Source organism: Euprymna scolopes, chromosome 45, assembly GCF_053919585.1.
Source record: "Euprymna scolopes isolate OS-2025 chromosome 45, ASM5391958v1, whole genome shotgun sequence".
In the NCBI taxonomy this organism is placed as follows: Eukaryota; Metazoa; Mollusca; class Cephalopoda; order Sepiida; family Sepiolidae; genus Euprymna; species Euprymna scolopes.
In genome coordinates this window covers 50,284,565-50,304,154 of record NC_136526.1, presented here as the reverse complement: position 1 = coordinate 50,304,154, position 19,590 = coordinate 50,284,565, and the positions used below count along the sequence as shown (strand labels likewise).

The 19,590-nt window shown below is 32.5% G+C and overlaps 1 long non-coding RNA gene across 1 annotated transcript; it reads left to right on the top strand.

Annotated features, from left to right (window-relative positions):
- Nucleotides 1–3,705: 3,705 nt before the first annotated feature.
- On the top strand, nucleotides 3,706–19,270 carry LOC145269592 (uncharacterized). Its single transcript, XR_013865120.1, has 4 exons — nucleotides 3,706–4,324; nucleotides 12,614–12,666; nucleotides 13,586–13,693; nucleotides 17,977–19,270. It is a non-coding gene; the product is annotated as an uncharacterized LOC145269592 (long non-coding RNA).
- Nucleotides 19,271–19,590: the final 320 nt, after the last annotated feature.

Sequence of the window (19,590 nt, the reverse complement as noted above, 5' to 3'; positions counted from 1 at the left end):
TGTGATATAAATGCGGGAGTGCCTGAGGGGTCTATTCTTGGACCTCTATTGTTCCTGATATTTATTAATGACTTCCTCAACAAAACTGCCTCTGAGATGGGTATATATGCTGATGACACTACACTCTATAAAAGGCATGACAGAAAAACAAATGAACACATATCTAAAGAAATGGCAAAAACACTACAGGATGACCTCCAATCTGTAGTGAAATGGGGACATAAATGGATGGTCACATTCAATGCTGCCAAAACCAAACTGGTTTCCTTCAATAACTACAAGAAACCTTCTCTGCCATCAATAGCAATGGCCAGTGACTTCCTGTCTGAGAGTACATCTTTCAAACTGCTTGGCCTAACGTTCACAGGAAACATGAGCTGGAACAATTATATTGAAAACATTGCCAGGGCCGCTGCAAGGAAGGTAGGCTCTCTCTACCGTGCTAGAAAACTACTGACATCTTAAAGTAGCCTGTATCTCTATAAGGCCACCATTCGCCCATGTATGGAGTATTGTTGTCACATCTGGGCTGGTGCGTCTACTACTAGTCACTCGCTCCTAGACAAGGTTCAAAAAAGAGTCGCCAATCTGATAGGCCCTGAACTGGCATCTAAGCTTCAGTCTCTGTCCCATCGACGAAACGTTGCATCCCTCTGCCTGTTCTACAAGTATTTTAATGGTGAATGCTCTGACGAACTGCAGAAACTTGTGCCCCCACGACACAGACACCCTCGACAAACCTGTCAGACAGCTAAATCCCACCCCCACACAGTAAAGATCCCTAGATGTAAAAGATCTTTCTACTCCAGTAGTTTCTTCCCCAGAACCATGAGACTCTGGAATTCCATTCCAGGATCATGCTTCCCTAACTGTACTGACATGCAGAAGTTCAAGTGCAACATGAACCGACATCTTGCTGCCCAAATCCCTACGTAGTTGCTGACCCTGATAGTAGCCCCCTACACCTGAGTGGCAATGTGCCTTGTTTGGGGTGAAAATGTAATAAAAAAAATTTCAAAAAAAGTACTGCACAAGTAGGTGTGTCAGAATTTTCGTGAAAAATAGTGAATAATTCCACCCCCGTCTTTCCAAGCTTATAACTTCACAAAAAATGTAATTCAAGCCCTAATTTTGTTTTCAATTAAAGGAGGAACGACCAAGGTTTCATTAACAAAAAAAAAAAAAAAAAAGCAAACAACATGTTTTTTTTAAAAAAGGTTTTTAACTTCGGACTTTACAGGTAAATCTCTAAAAAAAAACACTACTTTTTTTTTTTTAAATTTGAATATATTATTTATTGACCTTCTCTCTTCAATTTGTGATATATAACACTTTGGTGAGTAAATTAATTATTTACTTTTTAATAGACATTTCAAAATGGGAGGCGTGAATAATTCGACCCCCTGTCTTTCCAAGCTTATAACTACTCGAAAAATGAAATTCAAGCCCTATTTTTTTTTTCAATTAAAGGAGCAAGGACCAAGGTTTCATTAAAAAAAAAAAAAGAAAAAACAAACAACGTGCTTTAAAAAAAAGGTTTAATCTCGGACAAAAAAACTCCCCTCCCCTCCCCCCAAAAAAAATCCACCAAGAAAATAAAACATAACCAAATAATCCGAAAAGCGCAAAGTTTAAAAAAAAAAAAAAAAAAAAAAAAAAAAAGGCCGTTTGTCAATTTGGTCTCATTTCGTTTTCCGGTACGCTCGATCTAACTTTTTGATCACCCGTCTCCGTCTGGTCGGATATATTGGAAGTTATTTAGACGAGACACATTTAAATCATGATTTTCTCTAGTCCAGATGGGTGCAGTAAATAAACTTTTAACTCGAAATGACCCTAATGTACTAATGTATAACACAAGGCACAGGAAAGAAACATTTATAATGCGTACACAGCTTTATTTTCTCATAGAACCACCATACGCTGTCAATAGATATTACCTTTCTGATACAGTGACACCGCTCACATAAAAAATGGCGACTTTTAGAGGTTTTCGGGTATACTTGCAACGAATAAATACCTCAACCTACCCATCATGTCAGGAGCAGCTTTCGAAATAGACACTCCAACGGTAATGTGAAAGAAAGAGAGAGCCTGTTTCCTCCGTTTAACTATAGGATGCGTTACTGTCTGTCCACCCAGTTATGGAAGCAAAAATGTATATAATGGCACGCTTGAAATAAAAATAAATGTTTTTGTTATATTTTAATTTCAAACGTGTTTTTTTTGTTGTTTTTTTTTTCAAACATTTGTTTTTTTTAAATTTTTTTCAAACATATTTACGTTTTTTTTTTGGTTTTGCAAACATATTTAAGTTTTATTTTTTTTCAAATATATTTAAGTTTTATTTTTTCCAAACATATTTACGTTTTGTTGTTTGTTTATTTTCAAACATTTACATTGTTTTGTTTTTTTTTCGTTTTTCATATTTATTATTTTTTTGTTGTTGTTTGTTTTGGAAACATTTACGTTTCTTTTTTGTTTTTCCAAACACATTTAGGTTTTTTGTTTTTTTTTGCAAACATATTTTTTTCAAATACAGTTTTTTTTTTTTTTTTTGTAAACACGCGCAATCTATTACGATCTTTGCCGCCAATTAACTCTTGCCAAACCACATAATGGATGCAATTGTTGATAACTCTAAGTGACATGTGTTTTCTTGAGTATTTATTAAAGGATGTTCTCTTAGAAACGTAAAAAAAAAACAACAAAAAAAACGTAAATGTTTGAAAATAAACAAGCAACAAAACGTAAATATTTGGAAAAATGAAACTTAAATATGTTTGCAAAAACAACAAAAAAAAAACGTATATATGTTTGCAAAAAACAAACAAACAAAAAACATGTTTAAAATTAAAATATAACAAAAACATTTATTTTTATTTCAAGGGTGCCTGTGCCATTATATACATTTTGTGCTTCCGTAAATGGGTGGACAGAGAGTAACGCCACCTATAGTTAAACGGAGGAAACAGGCTCTCTCTTTTTTCCGGATTACCCACTCCAACTTTTGTCAGCATGCCCGAAAACCTATAAAAGTTGAAATGTCGAATATGAACAATGAGTTTAACGTAATGTAAAATTTACCGAATTTAAAACGGAACGAAATTAAAATTTCTGTTCAATTTTTATAACAACCATAAAACAGAGCATTCTCCACAAGTTTTACCAAAAATATTACGTAATTAAATCAACTAATAATACAAATATATAAATATTTGTGAACTTTTTCAAATGCATGTTTATTTACGTACTTTATAAAAATAATTTAAATATATGTGTGAATAAATGTATGTATTTCAACAAAAAAATATAAATATGTGAAAAATTCACTAAATGAACATATTTATTTGAAAATGTCATTATTTCTGTGAAAAACATTCAATATATATTATATATTTAATATTAAATACTTCTGTTGTGTCTGTAAATAAACATTTAAATAATATGTAATTGATTACTGTACACATAGATTCGAAAAAGTTGTCAAAAAACAAATATATAACAAATAAATGTTATCAAAGGCAAGATAAGTTACTTCTCTACCTAACTGGATATATTTTTTGTGTTTTTATTCAGTGTAACATGTTTATTCAGCTCGAAAAACATGCAGTGTTTACCGATGTATTGGAAAATTAAACATGGCGGCCGACTCTCTCTCTCGGAGAGGGAAAGTTTGGGAAAAGGTATTATAAATAATAAACTAGACAAAATACTGTTAGAAATTCGCTCAATATATGTTACCGTGACATAAGTTGACATATATTCGGCGGGTTTTTAATAGTATTTTGTATAGTTTTTTTTATTTATAACACCTTTTTCCATACTTACGGTGTTAAAGAGGGTGTGAGACGCCATCTTGAATTTTCGAATACATCGGTAAACACTGTATGTTTTTCGAGCTGAATAAATATGTTACATTGAATAAAAAGACAAAAAATATATCCAGTTAGGTAGAAAAGTAACTTATCTTGCCTTTGATAACATTTATTTGTTATATATTTGTTTTTTGACAACTTTTTCGAATCTATGTGTACAGTAATACAAACCCGAATTGACTATCATCGTCTATTTCGTATGACGTGGTTATGGGTCGAATAAATTGATATGCGTGATCGACATTAATTTTTAACGATAAAATTATATTTTGTAATTTAACACAACGCAAAAATAAGAAATTGAACTTACAATAATTTAAAAAAAAAATGTTAATTTTCTGCAAAAATTGCTTTTCCGGTCGCCATCTTAAAATGTTGACTTCCCGTCAAACTCGTCTTGTTTAAATTGACTCCTCCTATAATCGTTTCAGATTGCCAAACAAAAAGTGAGTATTTATTAAATTAATTGCTTTTGAAGTTCTTTTTTTTTATTATTATTACATGTTGATTCCCTTTGTTTTAATTGAGAAATGAGTCAACATTCCATGATTGCATGCAAACGAATAAGGAAAATGAAATCTTTCTAATCGAGTTTTTATTGTTTACTTTTAATATTTTTTAATTTAACACAACGCAAGAACAACAAAATGAAATTACAATGAATTAAAAACATTATTTTAATCTTCTGTTTAAATCAACTAATCTTATAGTCGTTTCTTCGTTAAAAACAGATTGCCAAACAAAAAAGTGAGTATTTATTGAATTAATTGCTTTTGAAGCTCTTTTTTATTACATTATGATTGCCTTTGTTTTAATAGAGAAATATGTCAACATTCCATGATTGCATATAAACGAACAAAGGTACTCAGTGCATATTTTTTTATCTTAGTAGAAATGTATTATTTCATGTAAACAAAATAACCATTTTCTAAAGTTCTATTTTAAGTACTAAAAACGCATTAATTTATAATTTTTGATGAAGATAAAACATCACAGATGTTAGCAATTTATTTTAAAAAATATTTCTCATAAATATCGTAGATTTTAGCAATTGATTTTTTTTCTTTAAATAGTTCTCATGTATTTTACAAAAAAGCACTAAATCCTGTAAATATGGAAGACGCTGTTCTCCAAATCATTGTTAAGATCCACTCAAAACAAAAATGGCTTTTTCCATTTCTCCTTATATACTCTTGAGAGACAGATAACTCAATGGTACTTCCTGTACAATTGGCAGATAACGTCTAGATCCTATTCCAACACATTAGTTAACTCTTTTCCCACTACTTCTGTTCATTCTCCTCTAGGATCCTCCGACCACTCCGTCGTATCAGTTAAGATAATAACAAAATGTAAGAAGCCCCCAGACGTACCCCTCCACCGTACTGTATACCGATATTCTATGGCTGACTGGGATAGCTTCCGTACATTCATATCTGATTTACCTCTGCACTCCATGTTTAAAAAGGATGTGTCCTCTATAGTATCAGAACTGACCGAATGGTTAATTGTAGGCATAGACCAATTCATACCATCTAAAAAATTTCAACAAAAACCCAACAGCCAGCCATGGTTCTCCCCAGAATGTGCTGCTGCTATGGCGCACAGAAATCACTTTTTCCATAACTATCAACGTAATAGATGCACTGAAACTAAAGCTGCTTTCAGGTCTGCCAGCAACCACTGTAAAAGAGTAATCAAAAATGCAAGAGAGCTATATGCCCAGTCTGTTAAATCCAAGGTAGCTAATCAGCGACTTGGATCCCACCAGTTTTGGCAAATAACAAATAAAATCCTGAACAGAAGTGTGCGTTCTATACCAACCATTATCAATGGACCAGAGGTCATCTCGTCAGCGTCAGACAAGGTCAAACTATTTGCAAAGAACTTTGCAGCTAATTCTACCCTATGCGACGAAGGCCATCAACTCCCCATATTTCCTCCTATAACACAGAACAAGCTAGGAAACATAAAATATCCGTGCGGGAGGTCGCCAAACTAATAAAGAACCTAGATTCCAGTAAAGCAACTGGCCCTGATGGCATCCCAATTATAGTGTTAAAAAAGCTTCAACCAGAACTTGCTCCCATACTTACGAAACTATTTAAGCGCTGCCTTAAGGAGAAGTGCTTTCCGACTCCCTGGAAGACCTCTTCAGTTTGCCCTATATTTAAGAATTCAGGTGATAAGTCATCTTCCTCTCAATACAGACCTATAAGTCTTCTGTGTGTTATGAGTAAGTTGCTGGAATCCATATTAAATAGAGAAATAGTCAGCCACCTCAGCAGGAATAACCTTCTTAGTGACACACAATATGGTTTCCGCTCTGCAAGATCTACCGCAGATGTGCTGACGGTTATATCCCACAGGATAAGTGAATCTCTTGACAAAGGCTTCCTTTCTAGGGCAATTGCTCTTGACATATCAAAGGCCTTTGACAAGGTATGGCATAAGGGTCTACTTCACAAGATTTCCAGCTACGGTATAACGGGAAATGTTTTCTCAATCACTAAATCATTTCTCTCCGATAGGTTCATAAGAGTAGTGGTCGATGGACAAAAATCGGAGGCCTGCAATATAAATGCTGGAGTCCCCCACGGGTCAATCCTGGGCCCAACTCTCTTCCTGATCTACATCAATGACCTCCCTAAACACATACTTAAATCATTCGTTGACATCTATGCTGATGACACAACCATCTACGGCAACACATCAAAGGCTGTAAATGACAAAGTTCTCTCTGATTCTCTATCCTCTGATCTCGAGCGCGTGGTTCAGTGGGGGAAGATGTGGCTGGTTACCTTTAATGCATCCAAAACCAAACTCCTATCCTTACATCATTAATGCTCTGATCCCCAGCTGGCATCAATTGTGATGGATGGCTCTCGTCTGGGTGAGGCTCCGTGTTTTGACAAGCTTCTGGGTTTGACCTTTACTCCTGATCTGAAATGGAACACGTACATCAAGTCTGTTACCAAGGTCGCTGGAAAGATGGTGGGATCCTTCTCCCGCTCCAGAAGATATCTCACTACTGATGCAATTCTCTATCTATATAAAAGCCAAGTACGTCCAAGGATGGAATACTGTTGCCATATCTGGGCAGGAGCTGCTAAAAACAGCCTATCCTGCCTTGACAGAGTACAAAATAGACTTCGTGACTTAGTGGGGGATGCCCTTTTCTCTACCCTGCAACCTCTCTCCCACAGAAGAGATGTTGCGAGCCTGTCCTTGTTTTATTGTTATTTCCATGGCAGATGCTCGTCTGAACTCCAGTCTCTGGTCCCCCCTCGCCAATCTTTCACGAAAAACACCCGTCTAGCTGAATCCACTGTGAAAAATTTCCCCCACTCTTTATCTGTGCCTAAATCAAAACGCGGATTCCATGAACAAAGCTTCTTTCCTAGAACTGCACGTCTGTGGAACTCTGTTCCGTCTGCCTGCTTCCCTCCGGACTACAACTTGGATGTCTTCAAGTCCAATGTTAACAAATTCCTAATGAACCGCCCCCTTAAGTAAACACTTCAGAAAATCTCCTCACTAAATTAATGTACTTGCAATAACCCTTATTCCTGAGTGGCTTCCGGGCCTTGATAAGTGGTGATCACTGTGTAAAAAAAAAAAAAAAAAAAAAAAAAAAAAAATACATCCCCAAGGTTGTGACCACAGAATGGATTATCATGATCATTTTTGTGTGCACCAGAGAACTTGTACAATTTTCTATGCATTTGTTGTAAAAAGTTTCTTGGCTTTCTTTTGCAACATGAAAATTGCCTTAATGGTGGAGGATTGTTTATGTATGTATATCATCTGTGTTGCTCCCTACTTCCTCTGTGTTATCATTAATTTCCATTAAATCTTCGTCAGACTCGCCAGTCAACCTGACACACACGTATATTTTATATTTAAATGTAAATATGTCACTTAATAAAACAAAACAACAAATGAAAAGTTTAACGCAATTATATTTAATCAGTGTTTGGCATTTTGCATCTTGGATCACCAATTAAATGTAATGTATTGGTTTAAAGTTAACACAAAAGTTCTCCTCACCTTAAAACCAAGCCTTAATAGCCAGCCTGCCACTGGGTTTGGTCCATGAACACCTTGGTGTTATTAAATGCTGTCTTCTGGGCTACATAATGAGAGACTTTCCACGTCACAGAGCAAGCGTGTAATCCATGGATGACAGGTGCACCGACCGCTCATGATCTGCAATGCATGGATGCTACTTAATATATCTTGCTCTTCACTTTCGGGTTTGTATTACTGCACACATAGATTCGAAAAACTTGTCAAAAAACAAATATATAACAAATAAATGTTATCAAAGACAACATAAGTTACTTTTCTATCAAACTGGATATATTTTTTGTGTTTTTATTCAATGTAACATGTTTATTCAGCTCGAAACACATACAGTGTTTACCAATGTATTGGAAAATTCAAAATGGCACCCGACTCCTTCTTTAACACGGTAAGTTTAGGAAAAGTTGTTATCAATAAAAATCTAGACAAAATACTATTAAAAACCCACCGAATATATGTCAATCTATGTCACAGTAACATATATTGAGCGAGTTTCTAAGAGTATTTTGTATGTTTTTTTATTTATAACTCATTTTCTTAAACTTACAGTGTTAAAGAGAGAGTCGGACGCCATTTTGAATTTTCCAATACATCGGTAAACACTGAAGTTACTGAAGGAGATTCTTTTTCCTTATTTTCTACTACCGATCTTTTAATAACTTATTGGTAATATTTTCCACAGCTGCTTCTACCTCCTCTTTATTCTTCTTCCTTAGATTGGGCTTTTTCTTTTCAGCCCTCTGATAGATCACTGAAAACAAGAGATTCTCCTATCAAGAGATCACTATCTTGCTCCTTCTTACAGAATAAAACATCGCAAAAGTATTCCTCAAATTCATAGGAAAAGGTGTCACTTCTTATAAAGTAAGTTTAAATTTCCCTATCATACAAAAGACCAAGTTCACCAAGGTCAATTCCATCGGTCTTGTCCCTTTGTGTCAAATGCAACTTTTAAACACAAATCACCATTTTGTAAATAGATCCAAGGCAATGATGAAGAATATCTTGGTATTGTCTGGTTCCTTTGCGTAAACCTGCTGTTTCACTTCCATACTTTAAAATTCTTTGAAGATGTCACCTACACAATTAAACCCTAACCTGCTGTTTTACTTCCATACTTTTAAATTTTTTAAAGATGTCACCTACAATATTAATGATGATAACAACTAATCATCTTGCTGTAGACTATCCTAAACTTTTACCAGAAACAGTTCATCCCTTGTTTTGCCGATGCTTTCAAACAAGAAATATAAAGAGAACTTGAGCATCTTTCAGATTCATTTTTTTGTTGTCTGCTGAAGTGTATCCCAAGTGGATAGTAAGAAAAGTGTCACTTCTGATCAAGCAAGTTCTGGTTTCCCTGCCAGGCAAAAGACCAAGTTCACCAACGTCAATTTCATTGGTCTCATCCATTTGTGCCAAACGCAATTTGTCAACAGCAAATCACCATCTTGTGAATAGATCCAATTTAATAATGAAGAATATCTTGGCATTCACTGGTTCATTTGCATAAACCTGCTGTTTCACTTCCATACTTTTTAATTCTTTTGAATATGTCAACTACACAAACCCTTTTCTGGTAGCCTGTCTTAAACTTCTACTTGAAACTGTTCATCTCCTGTTTTGCCGATGTTTGCAAACAAAAAATCTAAACAGAACTTGAACCAGCAAAGCTTTTTGCAGATTCATTTTTTTTGTCCGCTGAAGCCTATCCCAAGTTTGACATACGACATTAAACAACATCCTACTTCACATTCTCTTATTTGATTTTTTCTCTCGTTTTAAAGTATATGGAAAAAAGTTTATAATACTGATGCTGACAGCAAAAACAACAAAGCAAATCATTGTTGATTAGTTCTGCTATTGTGACTTTAGTCAAAAATTTTCCCCACTCTTTATCTGTGCCTAAATCAAAACGTAGATTCCATGAACAAAGCTTCTTTCTTAGAACTGCGCACCTGTGGAACTCTGTTCCGTCTGCCTGCTTCCCACCTGACTACAACCTGGATGTCTTCAAGTCCAACATAAACAAATTCCTAATGAACCGCCCCCTTAAGTAAACACTTCATTAAATCTCCACACTAACGTACTGTACTTGCAATAACCCTTATCCCTGAGTGGCTTCCAGGCCTTGATAAGTGGTGACCACCGTGTAAAAAGAAAAAAAAAACCCTTGAAAATTACAGTTTTCATTCCTCTTCATTTCACTTAAATCCAAGTGTTATCAAAGTTGAAAGTATTTTGACATTACAACTTCCAAGGATTTACTTCTCTAACAGCCAAAAGATTAGTTGGCAGCATTATTTTATTTTTCTATTCATACTACAACAAAATTTAATTTCTTGCAGACTGACGCCTATCCCAAGTCTGACATATTATCCCTTTCTATTTCACTCTAATTAATTAACTCCGTTTATCAGAGTAACAGAATTGTCAGAGTAACAAACTCTATGTATTTTAATCCAACAATTTTCAAGTATTTACTCTCACAAATTTTCCCTTAATTGTAAATTTCCCTTTCTAACAGTAAAAAAAATTGTTGCTATGCATTAATAAACCTAATTTTTATTTTACTGGTCGTACTAAAATGCAATTACTTTTCTCTTTGAGAGAAGAAAAATAAAAATCAGGTAATGCACATTAAGTTTTTCTTAAAAACCTTCTGCGTTTCAAATATTTGCTATCACAAATTTTCCCTTGATTGTAAATTTCCCTTTCTTATGTTTGCAGATGGAAATCTAAAGAGAACTTGAACCAGCCAAGCTTTTTGCAGATTCATTTTTCTCGTCTGCTGAAGCCTATCTCAAGTCTGACATGCGACATTAAACAACATTCTACTTCGCCATCTTTTATTTGATTTTTTTTCTATCATTTTTAATCTTTGGAAAAAGTTGGTAATACTGGCACTGACAGTAGAAACGACAAAGCAGATTATCATTGTTAATTAGCTCTGCTGTTGAGATTTTATGCTTTTGCCACGAACACAGCTATATCCTCTAAAGGCTATTCATTCATATAGAAAACTACTATTAACCTCTTTCTACAATTGTAATTTTATTCACCTCCCCAGTACATGGATACTCCTAAGGATTATTCATTCCCTTAGAAACCACTGTTACAGTTCCTCTTTATTTCACTTTAAACAGTTTGTTAGTTAACTTTCAGTTATATTACAGGTGCAAACTCGAAGTATTTTAACAATACAACCACCTTCAAGTATTTACTCCCACAAATCTTCCCTTAATTGCAAATTTCCCTTTCTAACAGTCAAAAAATTTGTTGACATGCATTAGTAAACCTAATTCTTATTTTACCATTCATAATACAATCCTGGTCCTGGATATGACCTTAAACTATAACCGATAGTAAGGCCCCAGCTTGTGGGCTTTGAGGAGTCTAGAGCCACCCCTTAATTGCCATTGCTCCCAGGTCCACTCAGACCCGGAATGGTAGTACCTGTTAGGGTCCCAACTATGGTTTTAATAGAACCAGACTTGAAAAAAACAAAAAATATTCTATTAAAAATTTTTTCTTCAAAATCACTGAATTCGGCATTAAATAACCTGAAAAGGGTTGATATGCCGTAAAACAAAAACAACCAACCATCATAATACAATCTGGTAATACACATTAACTTTACCCTAAACACAAATCTCATAATGTAATTGTAAATTTACCTTTTCTAACAACTAAAACATTTGTAGCAAACCTGATTTTTATTTTACTATTTATGCTACAACACAATTTATTTTTTGAGAGAAAAAACATAAATCAGGTTATACATATTAATTTTGCTTAAAAACCTGCAAATAACTGAGCATGAAAATAGTTTGGTATTAAAAGTTACCCGAAACAGAAACCTCATACTATTTGTTTGAGAGAAACACAAAAATCAGGTCATACACAAATCTACTGATTCATTTCCGTACTAAACTCTAGTAGTATTAGTAAACCTGTTAATTACTTGGCGTGAAAATAATTTGATATTAAAAGTTGCTCTAAACACAAACCTCATAATGATGACTAGAAAGAAATAACTAAGGTGAAAAAAGGGGCAGTAACTCCGATTTATTTTTCATTTTGATCTAATTTTTAAAAAGATAATTTGTAGCAATTTTTTCTAGTTTTTTAAGTTAATTTGCACCACTTTCTTCTTTATTAAATATCAACTTCTTCCTGATCTCAATCACAAAAATACATAAGAATAATTCCGTTACCTGCTCATCTTTTTATTTTGAAAACATTCATTAGTTTTATCTTCAGTTTAGAAGGTATTTACTCTTAATTTCAAATTAAATGATTTTTAATTATTTTTTCTTTTAAATTTGAATTAATTCTACTGAAGAGAATGTGTGATTTAATTTTTTAGTGTTAAAAATATATAAAAAGTTTTTATAATTTTATTAATATATTTTTAACAATGAGAAATCATAATGCTTCACGTTTTCTTATTGTGTCGAACAAAATTTATTTGATTTGTTTTACAGACTTATTTCGGAAAATCATATATCTATAGGCCAAATTTTGCAGTATAGCTCCATTACCTTAAAAAAAAAAAAAGACTGCTAAATGTTCAAGTAATTTCTTGAATAGAATTGGAGATTTTTGTAAACTCCAAAACTAAGCTTTTTTATTTAAATTTTTTACAGGTAATTTACATCATTTATTCCTTCTCTGATAAACCACAAGAATGCATAAAAATGTAAGTTTGACTTCTATTCTCTTCTCATTTCTTTGTTTTGAAAACGTTCATTCGTTTTATCTTCAATTTAGAAGTAATTTAATCCTAATTTCAAATTATTTGATTTCTAATTATTATTTTTACATTCAAATTTATAGTTTAATTCTTGTAAAGAAACTTGCGATAAAATTTTTTATTGTTGTGGTGGCACCTACTCATTTACATATGTGGATAATATTACACATAAATAACAAGACTCGGTTAGTCTGAGTGTGTGTTAACAAGAAGCCACCGAAGGCTGAGCCGAGAGCAGATATGTTCTCCAGCCAAGACTCTCTTACCTGACAACCATTATGTAAATATACTGTTAATATATTTTTCCTAATATACTTCTTATTGATCTACCTTTGTTTGTTGAGTCTTCATTTGTATTGCCTTATACATTATTTGCAAACATAACATTTATGTTAAAATATATTAGAAAATAATAATTCTATAATTGTATCGAATTAAAATAATTTATTATTATTACAAAGATACTAGCAAATGTGAACTGCTTATATCCATAGCCAAAATGCTCAAACATATCTTAACTTAAAAAAACATAGTGCATAATCTTCAAATAGTTTTTGAATCATTAGTGATTATTTTTATTTGTAAAACTGTTTAGTGCTTTATATTTCTAAATTATTATTTAAATTGTGTTTATTTTATTTTTTACGATTTGTAGATTTCTGTAATGTAAATTAATTTGACCACCACAACTTTTATGTACGTTCTGATCAGTTACAACATCACAAATGTAAGATTTCTATTTTAGTGTGAAAAATATAATAAAAATGTAATTTTCTGATTATATTTATAACAATAAAAAATTATAATTCCTCACGTTTTTTTTTATTGTATTAAATCAAAATTATTTGATTTATTATTTTTGCAGACCTATTCCAGAAAATCTAAACTGCGTTATTATCGAAATCTTCAAGCATAGCCTCATGATCTTTAAAGAAAATATACTTCTTAAGGTTTAAACATTTTTGAATAACAGGTAATTATTTCTATTTGTAAAATGTTTATTTTTTATTAATAATACTTTATTGATTATTTTTATTGTATGATCTTATTTTTATTTTTAATTGTAGATTTTTGCAACATGAATTAATTTGAACACCACAACCTTTATGAATGTTCTTCTCAAAAATTAATAATGTCCGTAATATTTTTTAAAAAGAAAAAGATAAAAGCATGTTTTAACAAGATAAAGTAAAAAGTAATCTTAAATGAAATATATTTGTATTACAAATAGTGTTATATTTCTGAATTTTTGAGATAAGGATTGATAATTTATATTATATCTATTTTTAAGAATACTGCTCTCATGAGCAGGGAAGCCCTAAGTAATTCACAATTGTATTTGTATTTTGTACACTGAGACTTGAATCGTGAACCACCAGAACGGTGTCATTTTGCACTGAATGTTACTTAGTACATTATCCGTTATGCCATGGGTCCTTTAACAATATATTAAAGTAAACAATAAGAAACAGATAATTTGTTAATAGAAAATCGTGGCTCAAAAAACATAAAACATCGAAACTTGAAAAGCAAGAAGAGAAGTAAAGACAGGGTAATATTTGTGAATTCCCTGTCTAAAAAACAAAAGCAATTGATTACAAAATATTTCACATATTAATTCCAAACATAGGTAAGCATATCTTTCTCTTGAAAGTAAGATACAAAACTAAACTACTATAGATACAATAATTTTATGTGTTTGTAAGAAAATTAAAGCATACATTGTAAGTCTTAATAAGATAAAGTAAAAAATAATTTAAGCGAAATATATTTGTACTACAAATAGTATTGTATTTCTGAACTTTTTAGATAAGCATTGATCATTGATCTCGACAGTGTGGGGGTGGGATTTTGCAGCTTGTCGGGTCTGTCGAGGGTGTTCACGTCATGGGGGGCACAAGTGCTTGCAGTTCATCAGAGCATTCACCATTTAAATATTTGTAGAACAGGCAGAGGGATGCAACGTTTCATCGATGGGACAGAGGCTGAAGCTTAGATGCCAGTTCAGAGCCTATCAGATTTGCGACTCTCTTTTGAACCTTGTCAAGGAGCGAGAGTATTGAGTATTATGTATTGAGTGTTTCCAAAGAAAATACACCTTCCTTCTGGGAATAATGTTTGGGATTTCCTATGTAAAAATAAAAAAAGCTCTCCAATCTCAAAACCTTTTATTGATGCAAGTAATTGAAAGTGTAACAAGTGTTAAGAAATATTGGTTTCATACATGACACATATATGTTGTAGACATATTACATTATTGCTTTCTTGATTTATCTCTTTGACATGCTCTTTTAGGCAGAGTAAAGATCTAGGAGCATGATAATGGATCGACATCTGTTTTTTTTTGTTATTTTTTTCTGCTAACATCATCATCAAAATTTTATGTATCAACAGTAAGGATGAGCTCCTATTAGTCCTTAACATTGTCAACTGTTGCTCTGTTCTGCTTGACAACAGCCATCAGCATGAGTAGCCATTATGGGAACTCAGGGTTTAGTTTATCATAAAAAGTCATCCAATAATTCTGTATTGCTTTAATTGGACTGTTCTCTGTTGATATAGATGATTGTTCAGCTTGCTTCATCCCTTGGATCCTGAAACTGTTTATTCACTAAATTGGATTTCCTCTAACATAGAGGTATAGAATTTGCTTTTATTGCTTCTATTTTTATCAGGGGATCAAAGCTAAGGAAGCCTTTCATAATTTATAAATTATAACCATACTTTTACATACTAATTCTATATGTCTGCATTGCAACGATAAGCTGCGAGCCTATACTTGTTTTATCGTTATTTCCATGGCAGGTGCTTGTCGGAACTCCAATCTCTGGTCCCCCCCTCGCCAATCTTTCACGAAAAACACCCGTCTAGCTGAATCCACTGTGAAAAATTTCCCCCACTCTTTATCTGTGCCTAAATCAAAACGTGGATTCCATGAACAAAGCTTCTTTCTTAGAACTGCACGCCTGTGGAACTCTGTTCCGTCTGCCTGCTTCCCACCTGACTACAACCTGGATGTCTTCAAGTCCAACGTTAACAAATTCCTGATGAACCACCCCCTTAAGTAAACACTTCATCAAATCTCTACACTAATGTACTGTACTTGCAATAACCCTTATCCCTGAGTGGCTTCCGGGCCTTGATAATTGGAGACCACCATGTAAAAGTAATGATCTGAAGTTTGATTATTCTGAGTCCAGTATATTCTCTTATTCAATATTGTGTAGGAGCATGAAGAATAACGATAGTGCTTCAGCATATTATACTTGGTGGGGTAATATGGCTGCAAGTCTTCCCCTTTTCATTCCAGTAAATGGTACTAATGAATGTTGTAAATATGACTGTTGTTTAAACATAAAACACAATGACTCACTTTACTACTTGCAGACAATGAACATATGTATGGGGACCAATAGTAAGTTTTCTTTCTCAAGCATAACTAATACACATGCTTAGCAACCTTAATCCATTCAAGCAACCATTCAATAAAATCTCATAATTTATTAAAAAAACAACTAAATTGTTAAATTTTGAAAATCGCTAAGGAAGCTTTTGTGCATATTTAGTTTAATATTTATGAAAAAGGAATTCATTTTCTGAACGGATAAGTATTGCAACAAATATCCTGATTATATTTTTACTCTAATCAAAAAATTAAATTAAAAAATATGCATGAACAGCGGGGAGACCCGGTGTTGCCCGGGTGTTTGTAGGTGCTTGTGTAGGGGGGGGGAGTAATAACCCTGTGTAAATTTTATAAAAAAAAAGGATGTTAAACTTGTTAAAAAAAATCGGAAAACCCAAAACAAATAAAAAATAAAGCAAAAAAAAAAAAGCGAAAAGCAGAAGAAAATGGCATAAATAACTCTCTTGGATCAAACCTGCAATCTAAGCATAACAACCGCGTGTTTGGAAGTGTGTATGTGTAGAAGGGTAAACTAAAGAATAAGCAAAGTAATAGCCCTGTTTAAATGAAAAACGTTGCCCAGGTATTCGGAAGTGTAAAAAAAAAAAAAAAAATTTTGGTAGGGAGATAGGCTCGAACCTGAAGCTTTAAGGCTAAGGCAGAAAAAAAAAGAGCCCGACGCATTACCAAGATACCAAAGAGACGGAGATATGAAAACAGAATAAATTAAATGCTTAAAAAAACGTCAAACATGATGTCATTATCATAGTAGTAGTAGTAGAAAAGGACATGTAAAGAACGATTTTTTTGCTACTCCTCTATGTAGAAAAGCGTCCACTGTAGGGTGAAGGTTTTAGCCAATTTTTCGATATTTGTCATCCATAGGTTCAAGCTTCAAAATGATACCTATCTGGCGAAAATCCGTTGCATGTGTCGAAAGATTTTGTAAACATACAAACACACACACACACACACACACAGTTTGTCTTTTATATGTATAAACTAGCAGGGGGTACCCGGCGTTGCCCGGGTGTTTAAAGGTGTGTGTGCTTGGGTGGGGGGTGTAATCAAAACAAAAGAATAAGCGAAGTAAATATTTTTAAATATCAAATATTAAATTATTAAATAGTTTTTTATTTGTTTAAATATTATATATAAAAATAAATGTTAAAACTTAAAAATATCGGAAAAACAAAAAACAAAATGCGAATGTGATGGAAAAACCCCCAAAAAAACGAACATTAAAACTTAACCAAAAAAAACATAGAATGTGAAAAATGGCTTAAATAATCCTATTTTAATAGTAAAATTTAAAACATCGAAAAAAAAGGAAAAAAGACACTTCACACCACGATTCAAACTTAAAACCTTTAGATAATGACGCCGACCTCTAATCAAGTGAGCTAAGACGACGTTGACAAAATTGGGTTGTTTTTTTTTATATTTAAACTAAATCATGTTCTAACGTCATTTGCACATGCATAGAAGCGAACTTGTCTTCAGAGGACGGTTGTTGCTACACCTTCCCTGTAGAAAACTGATGATTTTAGGGTGAAGGAATTAATGTTTTTGCCCAATTTTTAAAAATTTGTCAGGCGAAGGGTCGAGCTTCAAAATGATACCTATGTGGCGAAAATCCATGGCCCATGTCGAAAGATTTTGAGAGACATACAGACACACACACACAAACACACACATCTTGCCTTTTATATACATAGATTGTGTCTTTTGCTCACAGTGCAGATGTCTATTTCTAATTTATCTATTTGAAAAGTAACATCATAGGATTTTGCAAAGAACATATGAAATTATATTATTTCGTGAAATTTGTCTTTTTTTTAATTTTGCAGAATATCCAGCAATCAATACACTGAAAGTTCAAATTAAAAGCCGGAAAACAAGAGAAATCATATCTTTGTGAAATGAACTGAATTGAATGGACTTTTATGAAAATATATGGAAAAACTTCTGATAACTGAGTATGTATTTATTCTATTCTTAGGCTTTTTTTAATATGGTACCAGTTGAAATAATTATCGCAAATGCATATGTCTAATGGACTCATCGACCATTTCATAAATGCAGTGAATAGTAGAATTACAAAATATGAGACTTTAAAAATGAGCTTCAGAAATATTGGATTTCTTAGAACTATCCATTAAATAAACAGAATGATTTATATATAACTGAATTGTGAGAATTTATATATAACTGAATTGTGAGAATTTATATATAACTGAATTGTGAGAATTTATATATAACTGAATTGTGAGAATTTATATATAACTGAATTGTGAGAATTTATATATAACTGAATTATTATAATCTATATACATTAGGTTTTTACATAAGGTTTAAATATGACCTTTTTTTTTACATAGGCATCACCACATTATCAAGGCTAAGAGGCCACTCAAGGATAAGGGTTAAAGAGTGTACAGTAGAAATTGGACATTATAGTAATCATTAGTAATGAAAATTTGGTAAAGTTGATAACTTATATGGAACGGCTCATCAAGAACTTATTTATGTTAGACTTGAAGACAACCATATTGTAGTCAGTCGGAAAACAGGAAAACGGAAGACAATTCCACGGGTGTGCAGTTCTAAGAAAAAAGCTTTGTTCATGGAATCTACGTTTAGGTTTAGGCACAGATAAAGAGTGGGGGGAATTATTGATAGTGTTTACAGCTAGACGAGTGTTTCTTGTGAAAGTTTGGCGAGTGGGGACCATAGATTGAAGCTCATTCGAACATTGACCTTAATGCATAAATAATCACTGGATCTATCATATATGTTCAATATTCATAAATCATTTGAACATTGACCTTAATGCATAAATAATCACTGGATCTATCATATATGTTCAATATTCATAAATCATTTGAACATTGACCTTAATGCATAAATAATCACTGGATCTATCATATATGTTCAATATTCATAAATCATTTGAACATTGACCTTAATGCATAAATAATCACTGGATCTATCATATATGTTCAATATTCATAAATCAATCCACATCAAATATTGATTAGATGTGGATTCTTTTGGTTTTTTAGTGAGGGGTTCATAATGGAGCATATATTTTGTAAATATATATATATATATATATGAATATATATATATATATATATATATTCATATATATATATATATATATATATATATATATATATATATATATATATATTCATATATATATATATATATATGAATATATATATATATATATATATATATATATTCATATATATATATATATATATGAATATATATATATATATCACTTTTGAAGAACACTGAACATAGTGCCATAATTAATTGCTGAAGGTTTAGTTTTTTTCGTTTTATTTTTCTAATGTTTAAACATAAACCATTAAAAAGAAACTTTTGAAAAGGAGACCAAAATACACTTCTAAAGTATATTTCTCCTAAGCATAAATTAGATAAAAGGGATA